Source organism: Magallana gigas, chromosome 9 (assembly GCF_963853765.1).
Source record: "Magallana gigas chromosome 9, xbMagGiga1.1, whole genome shotgun sequence".
Taxonomy (NCBI): Eukaryota; Metazoa; Mollusca; class Bivalvia; order Ostreida; family Ostreidae; genus Magallana; species Magallana gigas.
In genome coordinates this window covers 34,635,946-34,647,691 of record NC_088861.1, presented here as the reverse complement: position 1 = coordinate 34,647,691, position 11,746 = coordinate 34,635,946, and positions in this window count along the sequence as shown.

The following is an 11,746-nucleotide window of genomic DNA, read 5'->3' as shown; positions in this document are numbered from 1 at the left end:
TCCCTGGTTTGATGACAGGTTAAACAATACAGTTTTTTACCACATATTGAATGCAGAAATTTCTCGCTCTATAGAAGCTGATATGTTTTTTCTCTAACACAACAACCATATTTGATACTCACGTAAAATATTGGAAAGCTACCTTTACCTTGTCTACGGAACTACTTTTCCAACGCGCTACGCTTTGATTGGTAGTATCACACCAATCAAAATGAAATTGACCAATCAAAAATGTAGACTGGCAATGCCTGTCTAATATGCGCGATAGAGACAAGAACAAGTCTATCAAAAATGAACTTAGTCTTTTTCTTGACTGCATTTTTAATTGTAGTTCCACATATACTTCAGAATTTTTTTCCCCTTGACTGCATTTTTACGTTTTGTTTTACTCAGTTTAATTTTTTTTTTTGTATCACTGAGAAGGATATTTGATGAATTTTGTTAAATGATGATCATTTTTCATAGGGACTACTTCTTTCAAGGCACATACAGCAGCTTCCTGGGGAGTGTGCAGTCTGTTTACATACAAACGGAAAACACGTGGTTTTGAGGGTAAACCTGTTTGGATCTAGATATTTTGAGAAAATGCCGTATCATGTGCCCTTTTATGGTGTTAGCTGATGAGATATGTAACAAATAGCATTTCCTCCGAATACTTTGTCTTGAGAAATACAAACTGATTTTTAAAATGTACATGTAAACTGGCAATGCCTGTCTGATAATGCGCGATAGCAGATTCTAGTCAAATCGTACAACGACCAACTAGTATACAGGTCAACTAGATATTTATTGTATCTTACATACGTTTGCATTATCATTACACTAACGACGTGAAATTGAACAAAGATTTAAACGATATTTTATTCTGCTAATCCAATTATTATAATTCTGTAATAATTATTTGTAGAGATCACAACATTACTGAATTGTAAAACAACAAGTGCGGTGTTTTTTGCTTCTCCACAACTATGACCTCTCAGAGGCTAAATTAAGATACTCTTTATTAGATTGTTTGAAGAAAAAAACTATCACAACAAGTATCCGTTTTCTGTAAATAGCCTACCGTTAATCCGTCTTTAATATATATGTAGATAATAACTCAAAAATACCTTGTGCACGAGTTGACTTTGATTTTTTTGTAAACAACTTTTTTGTAATGGTATACAAAAGATTCTTGTATTTCTTGTATTTTGTTGACTTTCGTTTTTTTATACGGGATTTTTTTGTGTCTCGCGATGTCCTAATTTACTGACCGCGCAAGTTAACTTATTTATTGTATTTTGATCTTTTTAAGAATTCATGCACGGAGTATGTAGGTTATATAATTACTTTAAAGTAAATTGTAAAAATATAGTGTCACAGAACATCGTTGTTTATAATGTCACCAAGAGTATAAATTTATTTTATTAGTGATAATTTAATAATTACCAAATTTGTATGAAGAAGAACATACGACCTTAGTCTGTCACGTAAATGTATTTAAAACAAGCATGGCGACTACGTGGATCTCTGACAACAAAAACGGGCACCTGACTGACATACTTAATCAACACAGGAAACATAAACCGGCCGAGTATGGTGTTACAGATAGACTGGCAATGCCTGTCTGATATGCGCGACCTTTCGTACGATAGAGACAGAGGACCAGTCTACGTGGTTTTAAGATCGAGTTGGATATAATTTAGGACCTCCCTCTCCTTTTTTTTTAAATTTCTAATAAACAACCCATATGTTTTAGCTATTTGGTGCATGATGAAATTGGAATGACAGATCAAACGGACTCTTAATTAAGACTGACACACCAAGCTCCACCCCCTCCACTATGAACCCTCCAAACTGGAGGGTCCATCGTCAGCATTTTACCCCAAGCCGATAACAAACCAATTAAATTGAGTTTAAAGCAAGCAGTGTGTGTCATACAGTGGCTGCATTAAATTCCCCCGAACTTGGGGCTTTAATAAACAAAACCATTTTACACCGTTGTTTCAGGGTTCTGTTTTTTTTTCCAATTAATGACGAAATTGTAATATAAGGGAACAAAGTGAACGTCCAAAAAATAAAATAGCATGTTTAGTACTCCCGTGAAACAAAAATCTGAAAAAAGGAGTATTTGTATTGTATGTGGAAATAATAGTGACCGTGTTAGACTGGTTGAATCTAAAGCAAATACTAGCTGATATTGGTTTAAAAGAACTTTTAAAAAAGTATAGCGGTATTTGTGTTGAAAGTGGAATACTTTGCAGGAATTGTTTTCAAAAATTAATAAACTTGGACAAAAAGTGTCGGGAGTTCTACGATTTGTGTCAAAAAATCTATTTAGCTGTCTATACTAGAGGGAAGAGGGTCGCTTCTTCTCTCTAAAGAAAATTAAATGTGATACATCTTTCACAGTTAATTTTTGCAAGTGCAATTTTTGTATGCAAAGAGAACTCGAGAAATTGATAACCGTCCATAACACTTGTTGCTGTTCTGCACTCGGTGATCTGTTTTGGGTTCCCCGAGATATTTAATTTCTGCGTCAGCGATAATTTTTATCAGCCAATGAGCGCGGCCACCAGAGGGCCCTTTACATTACTGATCACCTGTCTGCAGGTATCACAACACTATGTTTCCGAAGGTTCAAAACATGGCTGAGTGAAAATAATTCCCGAATTCCCCTTCGTTTTTAGGAGTTTTCCGCCAGCGACAGGGACTGTACTTTTTTATGAGATAAAAAACAACGTGTAAAATGCCTGATTTTCCCACCTTTGTAAAAATACGAGGTCACTTGAATGTTAAGGTAGGGGGATGAAAGGGCTCGGACATGGTTTTCAAGCACATGTGTAACTTTGATGTAAACAAACTCTCGTGCCTTTGTGGATGGCTGTGTGTTTTTTGCTACTAAATTGGTTAGGAACAATTGTTTTAAAAGTTGTTAAGAGGAATTTTCCCAGAAGTTTGTTTTAAACTTGCTACCCGTATCTAAAGTTGCGTAATTTTGGTAAGAATATATAGTAAAAGTTAATAGTGGTGTGCAACCTGAATATCGCGCATATCAGACAGGCATTGCCAGTCTAAAAACCACGTGTCTTTGTTGCATGTAAACATACAGCGAAGTACATAGAAGCGTTTAACGGGCGTTAACTCCAGAAAGGTTTTACGTAATGTTTTGACTGACTTTTGTCCAATCAGATCGTTGAAGGCGGAGTTGAGACATTACAGCTCGTGACTAATGAGAGAGAGAGAGAGAGAGAGAGAGAGAGAGAGAGAGAGAGTAAATTTTAGATGACGCAAATGAGCGAACTGTATCTATCAATAGTTATAAAGTTACAAATCAAGGTCTAGTGCGAGTATCGTATATCTTATAAATTTATGTAAATTTGAAGTGTTTTGAAATTCTTTCAGACACGTAGCATCGTATTTGAAAGTGGGGGGGGGGGGGGCAGACTCATCCAAAAAATCTTGACAAGCAAAAAAAAAAAAGGACAATAACACTTTCCCAAAATCTCCTAAATCCTAATCCATGGGGGGGGGGGGGGGGGGGGGGGGGGGGGGCTGGCATAGTATATTACTTCAATTTAAACCCCAATTCCCTTATTTTCATATCAACTTTTTACATCGTCCAAAAAAGTGGGGGGGGGGGCAACTCTTCGATAATTCATTTCTTTATATGTAAATTTTAAAAAATGTGTTGCTGTGAGAAAAATGGGGGCCTGCCCCCCCCCCCCTCTGATGCTACGTGCCTGGTCTTTAACCGGGGAACAACGATGTCTCTGTCAGTGTAACAACCATTTTTCAAACTGAGTAAGAAATATGTAAACATGCAACCAAGGAAAAAAGTATTTTGAAGTATGTATTGAAAATTTGAGTTCATTTTGATTGGTCGATTTATGATTTGTTTTCCCTATGCAAGCTTACATACCTTTGACCTTTTATTCATCCGTGACTATATGTATATTGTACCATGCTGATACCGAACATACATGCACGCTAATGTTAAAGTCGGGATACCGGATTGTTTTGTCGTATAAGATATGTTTACATTCATGGATAGTAAACAAAGAAAATATATTTTATCTGATCTGCTGTATGGAACGCCATTAACGTCAAGAAGGAAACTTTAACAGTGTAAAAAAATATTTGAAATTTTCAGCGTACAAATTCATTTTACGGATCAACTTTATCGCAAATAAAGACAAATATAGTAATCAAAATACCAAGGTTAACCAGATTCTTAATAAGTATAATTAAACTTAGTATAAACTGAAAGTTTGTGAACAAAAATTGTGAAGAAAGTTAAATCAGGCAGCACCATTCGAAATATATTTTGATTGAATCTTGTTTAAAAAAAGAAAACTAAAATACATCAACAAACAAGTTATAAATATTGGAGCAAGCATCATCAATGTCTGTACATCGAACTACAATAATAGGAAGGTATACATCATCCAGTTAGTATACAGTGAATGTGCATCTCATTTACAAAATCCGAGGCATTATAGTTAACAAGTCTTTTATTCATATCTCTGGCTAAACATGTGCCTGATGAATAACATCCACGACTGTACCTGTCCTATAAGTGCAATATTACTTACATCGATGACTATACCCGTGCTTAATTAATTGCCTTCATGACTGTACCTGTTACAGAAATGTTATATATTTATATCTACATAGTATGATTCCCCCTGTTACGGAAACTTAAAGTTAATTCATAGCTGTATAGAAACAGCCAGACTGAAATTTACACGCTCCGTTTATCGATTGGTCGAATCCTACAGCGCCCTAAGAAAAATCACGGACTGCACGAAATAATCATGATGATATCAGTCTCAAATTCCAATAGGAAAATATTTGACTGTTTCTTTTAGCTAACGTACTGATGTACATTAACAATAATTTGGACAAATATTTTTTAGCTCACCTGAGCTGAAAGCTCGAGTGAGCTAAAAGTAAGTACCGTCTGTCCGTCCGTCTGTCTGTCTGTAAACTTTTTACATTTTGAACTTCTTCTCTAAAACCGCTTGGCAAATTTCAACCAAATTTGGCACAAAGCAGCCTTATGGGAAGGCAAATATAAATTGCAAAAGTGAAAGACCGATCTTCATTTAAAGCGGAGAAAACCTCGAAACTGTAGAAAAAAAGGAGAGAGGGGTGCATTTTTAAAAATCTTCTTCTCAAGAACTACATAGTCAAATTCACCGTAGCTAAGCATAAATCATCCTTATGGGAAGGAAAATATCAATTGCAAAAATTAAGGGCTATTTCTGTTTCAAATTTGAGTAATTTACGAAAATGATAATAAAACAGAGAGAATGGGGGTCAATCAGTTTAACCTCGGGCTTGATATTTCATATATCGAAAACCAGTTTATGTTAGTTATAGGGAAAAGAGTACCAATTCATTTCCCATAGGGCTCAATGTTAACCTAAACCCACCTGGCTAGTTTGCTATTATACTTACAGACATATCCTTGGTCACATTTGAAAGCTCATTCCAAGCACTAACAAAAAATCAATAGAAATACATACGGTTCCATAGGCGTTTATAGGTCAAAATTGAGCTTGTTTACAACTTACAGCGATCGCAGCAAATAAATCCAAGTCTCAAAATTGACACCCACCCGTATTTCAACCCCTCTTATTTCTTAACTTTCTGTAGTACTTCTTCAATCCATCATTGAATTTAAAGAGTGATAAATGTACTTTGAAATAATCATTCTTTCAGCAATTAATTCAGCCAATCAGCATAGCCATACCTTTTTCTGTGCGGCTCAATCTTGTATTAACACTTCTCTGATGTCAACATCCGGTGCATTGGTACTCTCATTCCTATACTGGCAATGCCTGTCTGATATGCGCGATGTACAATTGAGACAGAGGACCAGTCTATCTATGTTAGAAGCAGCCATCTTGAAGTTGAACGGAGATAAATTTGGTTGTTGTGCAACAGTGTACGTGCGAAGGGAATATCCGAAAAATCCAAACTATATTTGTGCCGTTTATGTGAAGTAAATAGAGGGTAAATATTTCAATGCGTTGACATTTTCATTTGTGACGGTGGTTTTAGCTTGCTTTGGTTTTCGTTCAGCATGTTTAGGTTAACTTGAGAGGAACCGTCGTCTTTATTTTCGAATTTAAATTTTTTACGTGTAGACCGGTTAATCAGACAGCTGATTGTTTACATGTACCTGCGCAAAATCTGATTCACTAACACAATATTATAGAATACTATCCATTATGTTGGTACATGTATATTGGTACGATCTCTACGTTATGGTTAATTAAAATGCACCATGTTTTATTAAGATGCTCAGCAATTTCAATCTAAACAGAGATTATTCTCGCTGCTAGAAATATATAAGTATATATATGTTGAAAAATAAATTGTGTTTTTTCTTTGTTTTAGTGCATTTTATTTTTCTCTTGTTTTAATTGTTTACAAATTTCTATTTACTAACCTGAGAGTCAAGCTTCGAGTTATGAGCAAGACACAGAGCTTTGCGGTCAATGCTACTGTATGTTTGTACATAAAGCTGAGGTCATACTTGAGTTAATTTATATTTTAAATGCAGCTTTGCTGAATAAGAATATCAAGTTTAAATATCTTAAAGTTGAATGTAATTAACGCATGTGAACAAAAACATGACTCGAACCAAGCTATGTATCTTTCTTATAATTCTACGATTGACGCTGAAATTTTGGTTGATCAATAGAAATGTCTTTCTAAAAGGGTGATATGCTGTAACTATTTTCTGGTGTCCCTTCTTCAACGATGAATTGCATGAAATCTACACACATTTTTTATAGTTTTTCGAACATGTGACAAGTAAATATCAAAGTACTGAAGAACTGACGGGAGTTGATTTTGTCGATGTTTATTTATTTTAAATTTAATGATATGTTATTTTGCATGACAAGTATATGTAATAACATGTAATTTCTAATTTGAATTACGCACATTTTTATAATATGAATTTTTGGACTTTATCGACAAGAATGTCGAGAAACCCCCATATGAATCATGTTAAATAATATTAAAAGATAAAATTAATTCAATCAAACTATGTATCAGTAATTGAAATATTTCTCGAAAATTGTATGGATCCAAGCAATATTAAACACAAGTCTCGTTCAACCAAACGCTCGGCTGACACCGTAAATCTCCGACAACGATTTTAGGAGACAGCCGAGCGTCAATTTGAACGAGACTATATTGAACTCTGGCATAGGAATACATACGACTACAAAAATATTCAATTTGTTTGTACCATTTAAAATCTGACTATTTTTAAGGTATTTGTAAATAAGTTTCCTTGAAATACAATGCTTTAGCATACATTACATCGAATTTATCAATTATTTTCAAGAACTAATTCTTGTCAGCAACAATGATTTGTGCTGAGGTCCAAACACTGTTTCACTTTCGGTCCGGTTTGTCTGAGTAACTGCATAGGAGAGTTGATTAAAACAAACTCCCAAAAAACGACGTCTTTTAAATAATTTCCGTAGTCCTGACATTATTATTATTATGAGGATAAAAGCATTATCGGTGTTCTTAAAAAAATATTGCAATGGAAAATCATCTTTGTTTGTGCCAATGCATAAATTTGAATTATAACTCTTTAACATCTATGACAACATTTTTCAGTTATAATTAAGTTTATTCATTAATCAAGTGAATTATGATATGAAAGGTCATACGAAATGAATTCATCCATGGTAAACGACAATTGTTTATAATGGAGAAGGCCTATTAAAATGTTCAATGTTTTTAATTTGAGGAATTGAGCGCATTCATTCTAGTGCATTGAGGTACACTTTTCTTCTTTCACATATAGGATTTTTAAAAATAAAATACAATAACCATAGTTTGTCCCAAGTGATTGCTTCCATCACTTGTTGATGATTTTTAATAAAAATACACATACCTGTGAAAGAAGTACAGTTGTAACTGATGAGATGGAAAATATCGAAGCCATTTATTATTATCGAAATATGAAGCGAAAAGTGGCGGAAGCAAAAAATCGGGACAGAGTATAGTGAGTAGTGGAGGGAGAAAATGTACCTTTATGCTCTGGTGTATTTCAATGGTTTTATAAAGTGATTTGGGGGGGGGGGCTAAAATAAATGGAACTTGATGTTAACCGTGAACACCAACTGCAAATTTAGTTATTTCTATTGCATATGATCTTTTTTCGGTAAAAATTGTATTACATAAAGGTAAATATGCAAAAATAAGTGTAAAATTCGATTATTCATTTTTGGTTAGTCTACCGAGGGGCAACATTTCACAATATCCTATATTTACAATTGCAAATATTTTTCCTTATATGAACGTATAGAAAAGAGTAAACGTTCAACTCTGTATATTTACATTGCAAATTAGTTTTCTTATATGAACATATAGAATAGCAAAAACGTTCAATTCTGTATGAACTTTTTCATGACGTCACAACGACCATAGCACGCGCTTATCGCTTGTCGCTTGGATTTTTGTAAACTTAAAATTTCGGTAATTTTAACAGTTCTGAACGATTTGTCTTTTTTCGTACGTGAATAAAAGTAATAAACAGCAGTGTTAAAATGTTCACCGGGACATGAAGTTGGTTGGTACGTGATCAAATCTACCGAGAACCCCTTAAAATATAGGATTTGATTTCGTGACCAACCAAATTCTTATCCCGGTGAACTTTTTAAAGCTGCTTGGTCCGATTTTATATCAAATTTTATGCATTTTAAAATTTTATTTTAAAGGATGGTTATGCTAAATATATGTATAATAGTAGACATTGCAGTAGTTTTCCCAGTCAATTTAGCCAAATTTCAATGAAGAAAAATACTTACAAAATTTGCTAACAAAACAAACGATATAAAAGGGTACCGCGTTATTTCGCCTCATGTTAAAGTTCACCCCTGACAACGAGACGGGTATGGTTGTATTACGACTTTGACATCGCTTTAAATAAAGGTCGAAATGATCAGACAATTTACAAATAAACAAGTGTACGTTTTGTTCGCTAATATTTCTGAAGTTTGCTTTCTTTACAATGGATGTATAGCATGCAGGTTGAATAACCCCAATTATTCGGGGGACGAAACCGAACGGTTTCCTTTTCTAAACATTCCCGTGATGCATTTTGGTTTGTTTTGTCGTTTGTCCAAAAAAATATTGTTTTTATTTACTTTGGATATTTCTAACTTTGAAAGGAGACTGATTTTGCTGGTGTAAATAGGAGAAAGTCCATAATTTTCTAAGATAAATGGTTTGTATGGAAAAAGATTTGATAGTGTAATAACAAAAAAATCGGACCAAGCAGCTTTAAATTGCTGTTAATTTTTTAAATGAACTTTTTCGTGACGTCACATTGATTGATCTTTATTGAACGCCCATAAAAAGCCAGTGTTGCCCAGGTGAGCGACGTGGCCCATTTGGTCTCTTGTTCCGTAATGTCGTCACTTTTATAACCCACATGAATCACCAAAGAAAGCATTGTATTGTTTAAATGTTTCAATGACTGTACCTATGCTATAAATGCAATTAAATTTACACTTATATCCACGACTGTACCCGTGCCTAATTAACAACATCCATGACTTTACCTGTCATATGAATTCAATATATTAATTTACATAGGCAGCTGTATTTGAGCCCGATTAACATCCATGACTGTATTTGTCACATGAATGATATATATATATATAACATTTTTGAAGTTTTCTTTTTATGTCACCAATGAGACAATTTATTCTTATGCCCTGAAAATTGCTGAATCACACTTAAAAAAGTATATTGCCCTCCCGAAAACAGTTATATTACGTCACAGTTTACGAATCAACAAATTAGAAGCGATTAATTGAAATAGAGGGAATATTCTCTAAATATTATTCCTAGCCGGTCAATATTAAAAAAAATATTGACCGGTCAATATTTTTCGGACGAGCTTATATTAGCTCATCAAACAAGTCGAACACATCTTGCATCCCCTGTTTGTATTCTTCAAGCGGAAGATTAGTGGAAGGGAGTAGACATCCAATAATAAAAAGTTTGTTTGTCTCATATCCTATTTCAATTTTCCCTCATTTAGCCTCCAGGCTTTACTCTGGTTTAAATGGAATATCGTGTCACACTTAGGCCCCTGTACCTTGTTTTAAAGTTTTTAAATAAAAAGTATTCACACCTGAGTAGTTCTCACACCTTGCTATATATACCGAATGCTGACCAGTTTCCGAGTCTTTCGTGTTAAAGGCCCCGTGTGCTGTGTCAGTACGTCGTGCTGACTGAATCATTTCACCGATTGTTACTAGTTAACAATGCCTAGAAATTTATCAGATTCTAGTTCTGAAGAAGAACAAAATGCTAATATTGTTTAGCTATTTGCTTCTGAAGACGAAGTCTTGGAAACACCTCAGACGGACTGACCAAATACTCGTAGTGCCGTGGCTCCATCGGGATCCAACGGGGGCACTACCAATAATGGGCCTGGTAAAGGACCGGGAAAGAACAAAACAGGAAAAGGCACACCAAAAAGAGTAAATGTATCAAATAAAAGAAAACAGGACGATGTTCCCGTGCCCAAGAAACAACAAAAGGTAGACTTTAACCCGTCTCAAGTTTATTCTATGTTATCAGAACTGTTAAAGCAAAGTAGTACGCAAAGTAGTACTGATGAACCGGAAGCGTGCACTTCCGCAAAATACGAAATCGATTTAAATGGTTTGGATAAGAGTGACCTTTTTTCAATAGATAATGACCCAGAGGTCATATTTGATGATGAAAGTAGTGAATTTCCAATGCCCAAGTATTTTGAAGACGAGACAAAATTTTGTCCCCCAGTGTCGGAAAATTTGGCAAATTTCGTAAAAATGGGCTGGCCGTCACTCAGAAAGCAGATGTAAGGAAATATCTTGACGAAATAAAAGTTAATTCCAAAAAACTGCAAAAATTGTAATCATTATATCCATGAAAAGATTTGGATATAAAAACTCTGACATTAAAAACTGTTTCATTGATAGCTTTAACAACAGCACAAAAAGTTCAAAATTTTTAAAAATTAATCAAATGGCTGATCACGGTGAATTCGTTGTGTTAACAATTGATGGATTGCAAAAAAAAAAACAAACTTCAAGACCAGGTCATGATATACAACAAGTGAAGATCAGCTCTTTTCCAGATAAAAGTTGTTGTGTGTTACACACTTTGAAAGAATGTTTAAAAATTACACAAGAAAAATGGAAATCAAATGAATTATTTATTTCTTTCAAAACTTTCAAAGAGGTTTCCACATGCATTGTGGCTAGATGGTTAAAAGACGTTTTAAAAAGATCTGGTATTGATGATAAAATATTTTCTGATCATTCTTATAGAAGTGCCTCAACCTCAGCAGCATTTGCTGGTGGTGTTCAGTTCAAGGAAATTCTTGAAACTGCTAATTGGACTAATGCAAAAACATTTTATAAGAGAGAATTATCAAATCCTTTTTCTGACACTGTTCTTAAGATTACCTCGACGTCAACGGATTAAGCAGATCCGATGGTGATGTGACCCCTGTGATGATTTTCCCAGGAAGTGTTGTTATTTGATCACGGACATAAGTGTGGACATTCTTGAGTGAAAAGTGAAATATATATAAAAGTTATCACATTCTGAATATTGTATCTTTATGATTACTTATATTTGTATGTTGAATAAATGTTGTGTTGATCTTTTCTATGTTTGGTTTTATTTTAATTTTTTCGGTGCAGTGAATTATCTCTAAAGATCTATA